The sequence below is a fragment of the Rhipicephalus microplus genome, chromosome 4 (genome assembly GCF_043290135.1).
Source record: "Rhipicephalus microplus isolate Deutch F79 chromosome 4, USDA_Rmic, whole genome shotgun sequence".
Lineage (NCBI taxonomy): Eukaryota > Metazoa > Arthropoda > Arachnida > Ixodida > Ixodidae > Rhipicephalus > Rhipicephalus microplus.
The window spans coordinates 157,211,973-157,228,533 of NC_134703.1; the positions used below are offsets into that span (position 1 = coordinate 157,211,973).

The following is a 16,561-nucleotide window of genomic DNA, read 5'->3' on the forward strand; positions in this document are numbered from 1 at the left end:
AAAAAGTTCGTGACGTCAGTTCACAAGGTTTCTGGTGAGATGTACATTGTTTGGACGATGAAGCTTTGGAGGGTTTTAATGGTGCAAGTGTCACCACAACTCATTTGGCGCAACGTTCGACTTAGTCTGTATAAAACGATAGTAGCGATGCGCATTTCGATAGGCACCAAATTCACGGGCATAGCAAGAATAGTCCTGGACTTAATGAAAGCAATTTGTCCTGTTGCTTCAGAATGAAAGTGAAGCCAGGGACATTTTGGGATGGCCCTTTCATCCTATTGCACTTGCTTCAGTGAACACACTCCTCCTTTCATGAAGCCATCGGATACATCAATGTTTAGCGAAAGCACGTATGGCTTGTCCAAACGAAGTTCATTCTTTGTTCAAGAATGTTGCTTTGAGGTCTGTTGACAGTAAGCAAGTGGTAAATGTTGTATTTACGTAGTTCGCTTTTGGTGAGTTGGACAGTATGAACGGCGTGGCCGAGTTGGTTTATGTAGCCCTCGGAGCAGCATGCTTTCGCTGGTTCAAATCTGCGGTGGGTGCCATAGAATTTCGTTATCGTGATTTATTTTTCTTTGTGCTTTTTATATGGGTCATTCCATATCAAGTGCACGCTGTTATACGGAAATCGGAGAAGTAGTTATTAGGGCGTATATATTTCGTAAACAAAAAATGTTGAGTTGCCTGGACGGCTCTTCAAACATTGGCACCCAAGTGAAACCCTGTCACGCTAATTTTTTTATTACTGGTTTGAGCAATTTATACGAAACACTTTTTTCTTTAATCTCAAGGCACTAGTGATTTATGACTATGATATGTATTCATTTGCATGTCAATTTTCTTTAGTTTTTCCCTTGGGAAAATTTTTAATATGCTGCACGTTTACCGTTTGTTACATAATACACAAATTTTTTCGCCAGTAATGTTTTGATAACTTCTCCTTTTTGTGTGCCTATAATGAATGATCAAAACACTTTACAAAAAATGAAGCAAGAACATTGCAAAAAAAAAAAACTGTGGAAAAATTAGGAATAAGAGCATTTTGACGCATTTTGACTCATAGGGTGGCTTAATTTTCGCAACGTAGCAATGAAAGTAGGAATACAACTTTTATAATGTTGTGTAGCCTAATTTGTCAGTAAGTTAAGCAGAAAGTATCACATGAGTAGATTTATTTTTCAGATAGAAAAAAAAGTTTTCCAACTGAACAACCTCAAGGAAGTATTAAGCCTGCCTTTGTTGCACTTCCACTGCATGGTACGTCAAAAAAAGGCTCCAGTAGGGGCTTATCGACAGCGAATAATGCTTGTAATAGAACTCCATGCCAATGAATTTATTGATAACGCTGTATTGATTGTCAAAAAAGCAGCAGTAGCACTTTATTTACGGAACAGTATATTCCCCTCAGGATCATCAAAGGGCAGTTTATATTGAACCTCTTTTCAGTCCCAACGGCACAATTATAATGCTGTCGATCGCCTGCAATACAGTATTGAAGCGTTGAGTTTGGCTTCCTATAAATAATGTAAATGGTAATAATCATAAATATTTATGTACTTGAAGTATTTTCTACTAAGCTGTTTTTTTGATTTTCTAGGTATTAAACCATGCGTGATCCCTTACCACTGGTGTGCATGATGAAATGGTGTATTCAGGTGGACAAGTTGGAGAAAATTGAATATCGTGGCCATAAATGACATAAATTGGCAATTTTTAGTAGTCATTTAAACTATTACTTCATCTTTTTAATGACCCTAGGGCGTTCAAAACGTTAAAACAAGTCACTATTACTGGACGGGCTTTAGGTTAACGCATTTTCAGCACCTTGGCACCACAAAGAAAGAGATAAATGAAAATCGTAAAATCCCTCCGTAAACAGTGAATCAAGTATAATTTACGGGCACGATATCGAATCATCTCTAACGTGGTTCGGATACATCATTTTATCATGCACACCAGTAGTAAGCGCTCACGCATCAGTCTATATACCTGAAACATTCTAATACAGCTTAGATAAATTATACATTACATATTTCGGTAATATTACTAAAACCATTTGTAATCATTGCCAGAAGCCAAACACGACGCCTCAATGCTGTATTACAGGTCATCGACTGCATTATACTTCTGCCGCTTGGGACTAAGAAGCGGTTCAATATAACGCCACCTTGATGGTTCAAAGGGCAAAATACCGTTTTGTACAGAAAGCACTGCTACCCCTTTTTGACATTCTATACTTCAGTATTATTAAAAGAAGTGGCAAAGAGTTGCGTGACACACATTATTCGCTGCCGAAGAGACCCCGCTGGAACCTCGCGCGGGTGGGTCAAGATGAAGCAAAGGCAGCCTTCGTTAAACTTCGTCGTTGTTCAGTTGGAAAATTTTTTTCTTGCTTTAAACAAAGTGTACTCTTTTGAAACCTTCTGTTTATCTTACTGACAAGCTATACTATGTAACATTATGAAAGCCATATTTCTACTGTGAACGATACAATGCCAAAATTGAGCCGAAATATGAGTCAAAGTTCTGTTTTTCCCAAGTTTGCCACAATAATTTGGCAATATTATTAGTTTATTTGCTCCAGAAGTATTTTAATCATTTGTGTCTCTTGTTACCTCATGAGAATGGCTATTTTTATATATTTCAAGAAAAACACTTTTGCCAGTTTCAAAAGTACAACGGCGCGCATTTAAGCATATATAGTTAGGCACAATGAAATGTTCTTTTCAAAAAAATATATGTTGTGCAAAAACAGAAATATTTTAAATTAATAAATAGTTGAAGAAGTGTGTTTTTTTGCCAGCTGGTAAACAGTGCGATAAAGAACTGTATCTTTTATGAAATTCTCACAACAAAGAACATTCAGAGTGTACGGTTTAAAGATAAATGACGTAAGAACAGTATAAAAAGGATAAATGTTGTACAAAATCTCCCTACTCACACAGACAAAGGAAATCGGAAGCGAGGTTATGCGTCGTTCCTCGGGCCAGGTGGTGAAGCGTTGGTTGGTTTTTCGTGATACACGAGTGAACTGCTAGATATATTCATTACTTTAATTTTTACGATAACAGCCAGCAGGTGCTTCAATAAAGATGGGTTCCCTTGAAGTGAATATTCCTTCTATAAATCAGATGTCCAACGAGCTTCGCTATTTTGTCTACCGTCACCAGTTTCCATCAGCCGCATTTCTTCGCCTTAGTTGTCTTTCACACATATGCATACAAGCTTAATACTTTGCATTTTTGCACATCATGGTAAACAAAGAAAAATATCGCGCGTGGTCCTAAAACGTTTCGCACTGCTCCGTAGTCCGGACTGAGATGTGCTGCGGGGACCTTCCTGTCGTGACGAGAAGCTCTGCAGCACACCACACCCCACTGGCGTGTCAGCCTCGCAAGTAAACGGAGTACTCAGCTAATAAATTGTACACAAAAGTCAGCAGCGACGCATTTACGGCGAAGAATAAAATTTGAAACGGTCAACAAAAAGAAATTCATGAACGCCTATGGATGTCTCCCGCTGGGCCAAAACATTGCTGCTATAAAACTTGTAGCTCAGGTGCTGTCATCCTGGGGCTCTAAGCTCGTTTTCACTGGCTCTAAATGCGGTTAAAAGGCAGTCTTAGGCAGCCCATGATTTTTGCAGCACAGGTGCTCACCTATACGCGCTTGACGATGACGCCCTAGAATTGACTAGTGACACTGAACGCGGCCCTGTCTTTGATACATTATTAAAAGTAATACCAATGCTGCAGGTGCAAGAAGCCACGTCTACACTTTACACATGCGGCGTACATTCGGAAATTTTTGGTAGAATAATGTTTCCCCGAATCCAAGAAGTAAACTTTCTGTTCAATATCTAGCATACATTTTTTGCAAAATATTACTGCTTAACACTTTCCGATTGCGCGGCGGACACCTTTATTCAATACCTGGCTTGAAAAGGATCTTTTAATAACTGAACTTTGATTTTGTTGTTGTATAGCCGCGAGGGGCACGAACTTTTGTCAAGTTTTGTCAAGTTGCCAGTCAAGTGCATTTTCTCATCAACACATGCACATTGATTCACGCAAAAGTTTCTCTGAAGTCACTGTGTTGCTAAAACGGGCCAACTGAAATCAATTCTGGAAGCTGAGTGGCTGGACTAACAACTAGAAAGTGCTGGGGGCTTGAGCGACGAAGTGAAAATGCGGAAATCGACAATACAAAGCTTCGATCACCGATAATAGATTGCAATAGGCGTTGTAAAGATAGAGTTATTAAAATCATATAAAGCAGAAAATTTAAAAATATCATAGGCAAAAAGTTTGGCCTTTATGTAAAAAACGATAAATGTGCAGCATATAGCGATTTCTCGCTAAAGACAAAAAGAAAACAAATAAAACATATGTAAATGAATTATCGTTGTCAAGAAAAGTTAGCAGCTTGAGATTGTTGAATATATTTGTTTCGTAATAATTACTTGAACCAGTACTAATATATAAATTGTTTGGCGTGACACAGTTACACGGTATCTCCGTTAGTAGACGTGTGCCCAGCCCAGCAATCTGCCAGAAATCAATAATGTTTACTTCTCTCACACAATTTCACTTGGATGCCCTAAGTTGGAAGCGCCTTCTAGTCAACACAATCTATTTTGCGAACCATAACGTCTCAAGAACAACGTCACACTTCATTCACTTATAGCTGTATGAGTTTTTTCAGCAAGATCGAAGACGGTCGAAAGTTGACCGGATATATATATATATATATATATATATATATATATATATATATATATATATATATATATATATATATATATATATATTGTTGGGGAAGGGAACAATTCGAGACGACGACGAAGCAGCAAGCAAGGCAAGCCATTGCGTTGGTGATATACACGCGTGACCCGAGCAAGCGCTTCATTTGATTTTTTTAATACTCACGTTTCTCTGTCTGCTGACGTTTCTCGGCTTTCCAGTTCATCTGTATTGAATAAATCGCCTGACATCTGGTGTAGGTGTGTGGACTCTGGTGTGAACCTGAAACTTCGCTCTCAAAAACTTCCCCCTCTTCGTGACACCAACATGGCCACCGAGACTCCTCTCCAGGTGGTACCTTGGGCCGTCCATGTCTTTTGTGGTGCCGTGTGTCCTCATCGAGATCCCCTTATCTTAACCGGCTCCGCTGAATCAGATGTCGAAGATTGGTGGGCGAGGTACGACCAAGTCGGCGCAAGTAAGAAATGGGACGACCCAAGTAAGCTGGGCTGCGTCACGTTTTACCTCGCGGACATCGCGCAACTGTGGTTTAATAACCACGCAGTTGACATTCCTGCATGATCTGCATTCAAGACTGCTTATATGAACGGCTTTGGACGACGTGCGGCGCACGAGCTTCAAGCCGAGCAGCATTTACATGAACGTGCGCAGCAACCAGGCGAGAACTTCAAGGGGTACATTTAAGATGAGTTGTATCTATGCAACCCCCTCAGCTCTGCAACGCATGAGCAAAAAAAAGATCAGGCACATTATGAAAGGTACCGAGGGCAGTGTCTTTCAGATGTTTCTCGCGAGGAATCCCCCCGAAATTGCTTTGCTCATCTCCCTCTGTCAGAGCTTCGACGATTTGTGTAGGCAGTGAGCAATTGCTCGTCAGGCCCTCACGACGCCAGGCACGCTCGTAAGCTAGCACCTACCTGCTCGTCCTGCCGATAGAAGCCGCTGCTTTCGACAATCTAGGAGTTCGTGTGCGAAGAGGTAGCGTGCAAGCTGTCGCTGCTAGCACTGACCCATAAGCCCATGCATGCTTTGGCTGCGGACCTCCAACACGCCATTCGGACCCAAGTCGCTGAGCCCCTCCCACCGATGCATCAGCAGCCACGCGTCATTGTGCCTCTCACGTACACCGCCGACACTGCTCGCCCCACACAACAAGTATGCCTTATGCTCCACCTGCCGTCACACCTCATGTCGGGCCTACAACCCTGATTGCTGCGCCGTATCTCTTCGCGCAATCTTCAGCTCCATTTTACCGACGCTCAGACGCTTGGAGGACGTCGGACAACAGGCCAATATGCTTCATGTCACGCTCCTCCTTCATGTCACACCATGGGTAGGCTGGTTGCGTCGTCATCAAGGACGCCATCGAGGTTCACCCTTGACAGACAACGACCCTACGTGAACCATCAGCTACTTTCTCCTTGACGGCGCTTCCCGGCAGCTATGCCTCGCCGACCTGCTACGGAACAGGGAAACTGATCGTTTCAGCTCCGGATGCAACAGCTGCGTACCAGTCGAATTGCTCAAGGCTTCCGTTGCTTTAGCCGCAAACGTTATCGACGTCAATGTTGAGGGGACCCCTGCACACGTGCTTATTGACACAGGGGCCACCCTTTACATAATCTTCGAGACCTTATGGCGCTAGATGAAAAATGTGACGATGTCTCTCTCGCGCCCGATGCTCCGCATAGCCAACTCGCAGTGCATAGAACTTTCAGGTGTGTGTGCTGCACGTGTCACTATCCAAGGTGAACTTTATATCCATCCTGCTAGGAAGCGCAGCCACTTTACACAGAACACACAACACAAGCGCTTAACTTCAACTAAACGTTTATTGCAATCGTCAGAGTTTATAAAGGGGGTGAAAAGAGAAACAGAATAATACAAGGTAGACAACAAAAAGCACACGTGCCAGTCCTGTACACTACTATCCGTTATTGTGTATCACCATATCCAAATAACAAGGTTCTTTCCATGTGAGCGAGATAGAGGGTGCACTAACACACTCAAAATCATCGGGTGTCATTTCCCCACTTCTACTATCAAACGGGTTAATAAATCTTTGTCCCGATATAACACGCTAGTGTTATCGAAATAAGGCACACAACCACACTCCTTACTATGGATTGCCAAGGGACTAATGGTACCCTTGTGCACTTTATTGTGGTGCTCTTTTAGCCTCTCAATAATGCATCTTTCAGTTGTTCCCACATAAACAAGACCACATGACAAGGGTACTCTGTAAACAACCAACAGTGCAAACTCAGCATATTTATTGCAATGCTTAATTTGGCATCCTTTCTTTTCTTTCGAAACAAGACAAGTTTTGTGACATATTCTGGACAGTTGTTCAGGAGCAGACATGACCACTCGGACGCCCACCTTATTACCAATATTTATAAGATTGTGTGCCAAACTATGGATATAGGGGACAACAACCGTTTTACGCTGCTGCAGAGAAGTGTTATTACACTGCCTATTTTGTTTCTTTGGGTCCCTATGTAGAGATTAGGCGACGCTTATAACCAATCGTTGCGCTTTACCTGCTGCCTTCAGTCGTGAAACCTGTTGCTCAAAGCTCTTCTTCATGAGGTGAAAACAGGACTTCTTCAACGAAATAAAAAGGACATTCGTGCCACAAACCTCTTCACTACTTTTGTATGAGCAGAAGAGAAAGGCAACAATGGATTTTTGCTTCTGGGCTCATAAAGCCAACAAACTCGTTGGCTTTATGAATTCGTTGAAGAACTGCTGTTTTCACCTCATGAAGAAGAGCTTTGAGCAACAGGTTTTGCGACTGAAGGCAGCAAGATACCCGCAACAAATGGTTATAAACGCCACTTAATCGCTACATAGGGACCTAAAGAAACAAAATAGGCAGCGTGTTAACCCTTCCCTGCAGCAGCGTAAAACGGCTGTTGTCCCATATATCCATAGTGTGGCACACAATCTTAAAAAGATTGGTAAGAAGGTGGGCGTTCGAGTGGTCATGTCTGCTCCTGAAAAACTGTCCAGAATATGTTACAAAACTTTTCCTGTTTAAAAAGAAAAGAAACTATGCTAAATTAAGCATCGAAATAAATATGTTGAGTGTGCACAGTCGGTTGTTTACAGAGTGTCTTTGTCATGTGGTCTTGTTTATGTGGGAACAACTGAAAGATGCATTATTGAGAGGCTAAAAGAGCACTACAATAAAGTTCACAAGGGTACCACCAATGATCACTTGTCGATCCATTGTAAGGAGTGCGGTTGTGTGCCTTATTTCGATAACACGTGCGTGTTATATCGGGACAGAGATTCATTAACCCGTTTGATAGTAAAAGCGGCGGAAATGACACACGATGATTTTGAGTTTGTTAGTGCACCCTCTATCTCGCTCACGCGGAAAGAAATATGTTTTTTAGATGGGGTGATAGACCATAACGGTAGTAATGTATGGGACTGGCACGTGTGCATTTTGTTGTCTACCTCTTATTTTTTCTCTTTTCACCCCCTTCATAAACTCTGACGTTTGCAATAAACGTTTAGTTGAAGTTAAGCGCTTGTGTTGCGTGTTCTGTGTAATGTGGCTGCGCTACCTAGCAAGATGTATCCTTACCACCTGGCCCGATACTATTGTTTATTGAACTTCATGTCATTGAATTTTTTGTGCTTGCGTCTTGCTCCCACGAAGTCATTTCTGGATGGGGCTTTTTTTGCGACATCGGTCATCAAAGATTGCTCACGTGCAGAAGTTGCCCTTACACCACTCCCAACTTCTTGTTAGGAGGATTCCCTTCCCAAAGCTTACAAACTTGTCGTTGCTGCAGACACAACAATAGCACCGAACACATCCACCCTTCTAGCCCTGACCTGTGTGGCCGTTCCTGCCTGAACTATTTTGTTTACTCCGTGTGACGTATTTCTTCACCGCCGTAGCCTATCGTGACCTCTCTCGAGGCGGTGCATGCTAGTAGCACCGTGGAATCCTGGGGTATCAGCATGCTTATTGTGAATTCGCTATCATCACAGGCCACCCTACTTGGCGAATAATGTTTGGACAGCATACAAGACGTTGTCCTCCTGTGTCCTCTGGAGTTCGCTGAAAGCCAACTGCACCTAACTACCCACGCCAGACATTACACCCTTCTGTGGCCGCTGAGCTCTCACCAACACAACGACCCGAAAACTTTTCCTTTTTCGAGAGTTCCACTCTTGCTTCGATTGGGCTGAATCATCTTTGGTCGCACAGTGAACATCACCCACCACATTGACACCGGTTCCCATGCTTCCTTACGTCGACGACGATACTGAGTTTCAGAGTAAGAGCGACGTATTATCAATGAACACGTCAATAATAGGTTCAAGCATGGTGTCATCCAGTCATCGCAGAGCTCTTGGTTGTCCGTTGTTGTGCTTGTGCCACGAAGAATGGGTCTATTTGATTCTTTGTTGACTACCGCCGGCTTCATAAGATAACTTGGAGTGACTTGTACCCTTTGCCATGCCTCGATGATGCTTTCAATTGCTTGAAAGGAGCAGAATATTTCCCCTCTTTGGCTTTACTGTCGGGTTATTGGAAAGTTTGAACGGCTGACCATGACCGATCGAAGACTGTACTTGTCACAGTTGATAGGCTGTATGAGTTTAACGTCATGATGTTGGACTCTGCAACACCCCAGCTACCTTCGAACGAATAATGGACACCATTCTTTGCGGCTACAAGCGGAAAGCGTGGCTCTACTACCTTGACGATATCATCGTTTTGTCTCGCGGCTTTTCGACTCACCTTCTTCGTCTTTGTACAATTTTCACGTTTCTCACCTCTGCTGGTCTCCAACTTAACATCAATAAGTGCCAATTTGCTAGCATGCCAGCTCATTATGCTGGGTCACGTCGTCTGCAAGGAGGCTGTTCTCGCGCATCCGGTGAAACTCCGCACCAGGACCCACTATCCGAAGCCTAATTTCATTAAAATGCTTCGAAGTTTTGTCGGGCTGCGCTCTTACTTTCGTCGATTTGCGCCCGACTTCTCTTTCATCGTCGCGCCTTTCACCAACCAGCTGACAACTTCCAAACGCATTTCGGCCTGGTCAAAAGAGTGCGATGAATCTTTTACCACGCTTCGGTGGTTATTATTATCACCTCCAAAACTACACCATTTTGACCTTGATGTGCCCACGCAGATACACACCGTTGCCAGCGGTGTCGGTCTAGGCGCAGTATTGGCTCCAAGAAAACCGGGCTACCAAGAATACGTGGACGTTTACGCGAGTCGAACCATCAAGAAAACCGAGTGTAGTTATTCCGTCACTGAGAAAGAGTGCCTCGCAATTATCTCAGCTTTGGCGAAGATCCGCCCATAATTTTATGGCCATCCTTTGGAAGTCATCCCGGACCACCACGCTCTATGTTGGTTGTCATCGCTCAAAGATCCATCGGCACGCCTCGGTCGCTGGGCACTTTGACTACAGCAATGCGAGATTCATGTTGTATACCAACGCGATCGCAAGCACTCCGACGCTTATTCGCTATCCTGCTCATCACTACCGGCTGACTAAACCTCCTCGACACGCTCTTCAGCTTTCATAAAAGCTATTGGCTTCGCATACATGACATCGGAGCAACGCAAATATGCGTGGATATATCAACTCCATGATTTTCTGTCAGATTGGTTAGCTCATACGGTCTCAAGAACCATCCGTCGTCAAGCCACAGATTTCCCTATTCGAGATGACCTGTTCTGTTGGCGGAGTTATAAGTCAAAGGTCGGAGGCGGCTGATAGTGATACCCAACAACATGTGCTCGGAGATCTGTACTCCTTTCCACAACTGCCCGCAAAGCGCTTAAGCGAGTGCTCTAAAAACGCGCAACCGTCTGCGTCAGTGCTACCACTGGCGCGGCATGTACACATTTGCTCGCAAGTACGTACGTGCTTGTATTGCATGCCAGAGACGCAAAGTGCCACCTCAACGCCGGGCCGGTACAGTTTAGCCTCTGCTTTGTTCAGCGCTCCATTTGACTGCGTTGGTGTCAACTTGTACGGACCACTTTCCTCGTCGTGTTTTGGAAATAGGTGGATAATTGTCGGTGTCGACCACCTCACGCGTTACGCGGAGATCACAGCACTACTCGCAGCAACCGAAAGAGAAGTTGCGTTTTTCATCTTGCACGACTTTGTTCTTCGCCACGGTGCTCCCAGCGAACTTTTGAGTGACAGGGCGGGTGTTTTCCTGTCTGACACCATTCAAGCTTTGCTCGCTCAGTGCAGCATGATTCATAGCATAACAATAGCATATCACCCGCAGACGAATGATCGCACAGAACACTTTAATCGCAATCTTGGTGATATGCTGACAATACACACTGCTTCAGACCTGACTATTTGAGACACCGTCCTTCCATTCATCACGTATGCATACTACACCACTTGGCACGCTACCACAGGGTTTACCCCTTTTTTTCTTTTGCACGGACGCGAACCATCGTGCACGTTAGACACTATCCTCCCTTGTACGCCTCACTCACTTCAGAACACCGCAATTTCTGATGTCGCCAGGTACACCGGAGATGGCAGACAATTGGCCCGTTCCCTGGCAACCGAGGACGAAGGCCACTATAAGCTACGGCACGACACTGACCGACCTCTCTTTACTTTCACGACTGGTGCCTTCGTTCGGCTCTGGATTCCGCTAAGTACAGCTGGCTTTTCGTTGAACTAACTGGCGCCATACCCGATCCCTACCGCATTCTCGCCCGTACATCACCAGTAAATTATGAGATTGAGCTGATGACACCGTCTTACGTACTTACATTATCGTAGTAGAGAAATTGTCCATCTTATTCGCCTGAAACCTAATTATGACTCCAATATAGTGACTATGCCTTAAGTCGCCAGAATGACAACTTTTTTACCGAAGGGTATTGTAGGGAACAATGCGAGACGACGACAAAGCAGAAAGCAAAGCAATCCACAGCGTTGGCGATATACACGCGTTACCCGAGCTCGCGCTTGCTTAGATTTTCGGATTACTGACGTCATTCGTCGGCCTTCCAGATCGTCTGTACGTGAATAAATCAAATGAATATATATATATATATATATATATATATATATATATGAATAAAGGAGCACGAAAATTTGATAATTGTTTACTCTACGCTTCGGCCGTGGCACGGCCTTCGTCAGGATTACCAGAAATACGAGTATGTGGCTGCTTTTATGGGCAAGCATGAACGTCATTACAAAACAAGTGCGATCAGCCTGTGAGTGTCACAAAAATTCTTTGAAACAGCCGTGACTACACTACAAACCATTAAAATTTAATACAATAGACAAGATTGTAGGCATGTAAAAGGCATTTGTAACATTCACCATCGATGAGGATCACGCATGAAAAAAATAAATATGTGATAACCTTTAGGAAGTATATTATACGTCAGGGATGCTTCTTTAAATATTTCTCAAAATTTCGGACGTCAGGGCATCGTAGAAAGGCATGATACTTTGCCTACGCATTCGTTAATGCCGGATAACAGACTGTTGAACTTGTGAATCAAGAACGATTCTCGAATTTCGCGATCAGTGGCCGGTCACTCACCAGAAGTAGTAAATTCGTTGCAGGTGGCATATTCAGACAATTTCGCAGAATAGCCTATCTCCTGTAATGCAATTATATCAGGGGACTGGTTGACGTATTGGAGAGAAAATCGCAAAGTTGCCCCTTCGCTGCGGTAGCTCCTGGAACTTCACTGCCAGAAAAGCGTGCTAGACGCGTTCGTCATCTTTTCGTTAATATGATGTTGCCCTGACAATTTGGGTCGTGGACATATTGGGGCTTTTGTTATCAGTGGGTTGCAAGGGAATTCGCGCCGAAATAATTGGTGTCTGTGATGTGAATACTTCGGCCACAGCTACACTCTCTGTCAGAGGGGAAGGGAACCTAAGCGAGTTGTAAGGTTAGGGAGAGTCATACCAAGGGCACCCACACTCTCAATAAACTCTTACCTTTCATTTGCTTGCTCCCTAGACAATTTGTCAAACAGAGATTCTAGCCTTTCAATTCGATCATTGATATGTGAGACGTTCGGGTCTGCGGTGGCAATTACGGCTGTTGGTTTGGCAGCCTCATGTTTCGTGTCCGTGAAGATGTCTACGTCCATTGTGACAGTGTTTTATATTGGGTGACAGAGGCCACGATCTGTTCGGTACTGTTCGTAATAGTGGCGCTAGCGGGTGCTTGTTTGCTTTCCAATTGTTTACATTTAATGTTAGCGGCAGCCAATTGTTGTTGCAATAGTTTGACCTGTTCTGCCAACTCCCTCACGTGTTGGTTTTCGAGGAATTGTGTCTGTGACTGTCCCTGCTTGTCCGTCTGCCAGGCAACACGCTCTTTGCGTGCGGGGCGACTGGTTGGCTGTTTTGATTATCCCGGGTCCTTGACGATGATCGGGAATGGGCACCATGCTCAGATCCGATAGCAGTGGCGCTCTCTCCACCAAGCGTCGGAAATATTCTTGATAGTTCTTATTGTCGGTAATAGTACTTACTCTTGGTATGGCAGTCGGAAAAGTGCCGAGTTGCCTTGTCGGTGCTCTTGTCGTTTCCTGGAAGCTTCTATTTCAGAGCTTGGTTTTAAGAGTTGCAACTGCCAGCTAGGTTGCTGTTTTTATACAGCGGAGGCATTGCACCACGCAAGTGAATTCTTTGCTGTCAGCAGATTGCGGGTGGCTTTCGCCACGACGATGACAGCTATGTTACATTTTCGAACACAAGCTGGTCAAATGACCTGTTTGTCTGCAATTCACGCACGTTTCTACCCGTTCTCTGAAGGGAAATATCCACAGCGTGAAAGCAAGCTTGCGAAGACGCTTGCGTAGGGTATGACAAGCAATGGTTAAGACGAAATGTGTGGTCTTTCTCCGTCACCGGGCGCCTACTATGTCGGTAGTTGGATCGCGGATGCGAAGCTCGTTAAAAACGATATCATCACTCTCGCAGCTATGCGTATTGAACTATCTATATGCCTCCAACTGAGTGCTCGATAGCAGAGGCATGCACAGCCATGGCATAAAATTGGTCGGCAGTTTTCAGTTGGGTAATCTTTAGGTAAGCTCTTGCATCGTTCACATCAGGCGTGCTGGCAGTAACACTGCTGCTGGTCGGGTGAATTCGCATATGGTCGATGCACATGACTGCGGTCGAGCCGAAACCGCCAGCGGCCCATAAGGCTTCAGAGGGGCGTGGTGTTCCCAAATCAGCTAGATGTAATAAACACTGCGGTCGCACGGCTATTTTGTAGTCTTCCGGTGGTAACCATGGTAGTGGGCTTCGCTTCGGAGCGGGCGGTGGACGTGCACGGCGAGGAGTCGTTTTGCCGTGTAGGGTGCGGGTGGTCACATTGTCAACCGCATCTGGGTGCATGGTGGTGGGAATCCGGATGGTGGTATCCACGTTGCACGGCCAATCTAGTATGTGACCATGATCTGTCTATCCGCTCCTCATCAGTTATTGGCATTCCTGTTACGACTACTTCCATTTCCCTGTCTGGGACGCGCTCGGGAAGGGGGCGTCTTGACACAGTGACGCCGGAGTTAGGGTAAGCACGGCAGCGTAGTGAAGTAGCACATGGTGCGCTTCTAGCAGCAAAAAACTTGCCGGAGCGTAGTGTTGATTTCCAACAGTGCCTGGAGTCCTCTTCGAGCGGTGAGTTACATTTCAGATATGAAAAGGCAACTTGTGGCGATGGAGCAAAGTGAAAATGCAGAGTCCATGCGGAACGTGTCCTTAAGCTTTGGCAATCACAGCGCCTGTCTGCCCTACAGGAAACACCCTTTCACTTCTGCCCCTACCATAATGGTTTGTCCATTCATTCATCTGGATGTAAATGCACGACTAAGGGTCAACTTGAGTGCATTCACTTTAAAGCACTCACAGACAATGTGCACGCTCTTTTATATCAGTGTACGTAAGCATTCAGAAATTTCTGTGAGGCCATGTTTTACTTTCGTGCTATATCGATGCCTATAACAGAGGCATCGGTAATGTTTTAAGCTGTCACTGTATACATCATTGATCTGCTAGACAAAGCAAAAAAGGGTTACCCGCATTTATGCCAGCTATAAACAAATATACCATATTTCGCTAAATAGAAGCGTCTTAGCATTTTTACATGCAAAGCAGTGAGGTGATGGGAAACAGCTCTCACAGAAACGCATGTACGTTACCATAAGCAGGTGGACCAGCCTTCAGAATCTCTACCTGACTTACACTACCGGTAACCACTGCCGGTGACGATGGCTGTATCACTGACAAACAGCCAATTCCTAAACTAACATGCCAGGTACATCGAACGTGATCACACTCTAACCGAAGCAAACGTGCTCTCTCAAACGTTTAACGCCACAAGGCCGACGACCAACGGCCACAATGTCAGCATATGTACTGAGGGAGCGTTTCGTTGCGTTCGCTGCCGACTCGGGAAAGAGAAGGAAGAGCGTAGGAGAGGAAAAAAGAAGGAGGGGGATGCGCATGCGTTGTGGAGGTGTGGACGCCAGACTATGGAGGAAGTGTTTCACTGGCTTCCCCGCCGACTTGGGAGACCGAGGGGAGCGTAGGAGTGGATACGGGAGGGGAAGGTGATGCTCAGTGAGGGAGAAGATGCGTGATGGAAGGACGGACACAACCCCAGGCAAAAGCTGCTTTGCATCTAGAAGTTTGTGTAGCCTGAGCTTCGCAGCTTAATGGCTTGAGCTCTTCAGTCATCTGCAATATTGTGGATTAAGCATTTATTGACAAGCGAAAACTATTCAGAGAGGTCCATTCTAGTGTTGGTTGGCAGTCTACAACCTGTGCCTGGCAACTGGAGCGTGGCGCGACTGGCAGCAGCACGGCCCGCGACACGTTGCAGAGAGTCCAGTACTTGGCAAAACCCAGGAAACGACTCCGGGCTGGACAACTTCGCCGTGACAGTGGTGCTGGCAGCGCCAGCAGCGACCACGCGTTCGAGGCTGGAAGTCGCTTCGAAGAGTCATTCATAATAGCATCAGGATCTCCTATGAGTATATGGTCCCGACACTACATTCATTTCATCGAGCTCGGCTATGGTAGGATATACGGAGCGTGCGCTACGGGCTGACGTACATTTTGTAGGCATACATTATGTGCTTCATCCTCATCTGGACAGCAGTTAATCATCATCACCTGTTTTGGCTGACAGTCATCATCGTCTTTGAACGTGCGCTTCATCTTCGGGTCTGTTGCGCTTGTTCGTTTCCGAGTTCACGGCCAATGAACCTCGTTACAACCGAGTCGTCATAAGTGGTGGAGGTGGATTGACGATCTCGGTCCTCTCCTCACAACGCCTACTCGCTGCCACCGCTTCGACCCTCAGTCCGCCAACATGTCTCAACGTGAGTGGGCGGACGCCCTTTCTGTTGCCATCCCTGCGCTCAAGCCCCTCCTCCTTACATCGTAAACCACCAGCGTGACCTTCCAATCTTTGCTGGTCTCTGCGGTGAAGATGTGGATGACTGGCTTGATAACTACGAGCGAGTAAGTGCAACTAATTACTGGGACGACTCTAACAAGCTCCGCCAAGTATCGCTTTATCTCACGGGCGTTGCCAAGACATGGTTTTTTAACCATGAGATTGACTTCGCCGACTGGCCTGCCTTCAAGCAGCAGCTTCGCCAAGTATTCGGTACACCTGCCGTTCGATCCGCTCTAGCAAAGAGAACCCTAGATACTCACCAACAACATCCCGGCGAGTCGAACACATCGTACATCGAGGATGTTCTTGCGCTCTGCCGCGCGT

General features: G+C 45.2%; 1 protein-coding gene across 4 annotated transcripts in view; it reads left to right on the forward strand.

Annotated features, from left to right (window-relative positions):
- The window catches only part of LOC119172443 (venom metalloproteinase antarease-like TtrivMP_A), a 182,760-nt gene that overhangs the window by 15,095 nt on the left and 151,104 nt on the right, over positions 1-16,561 (forward strand). The window lies entirely within an intron of this gene.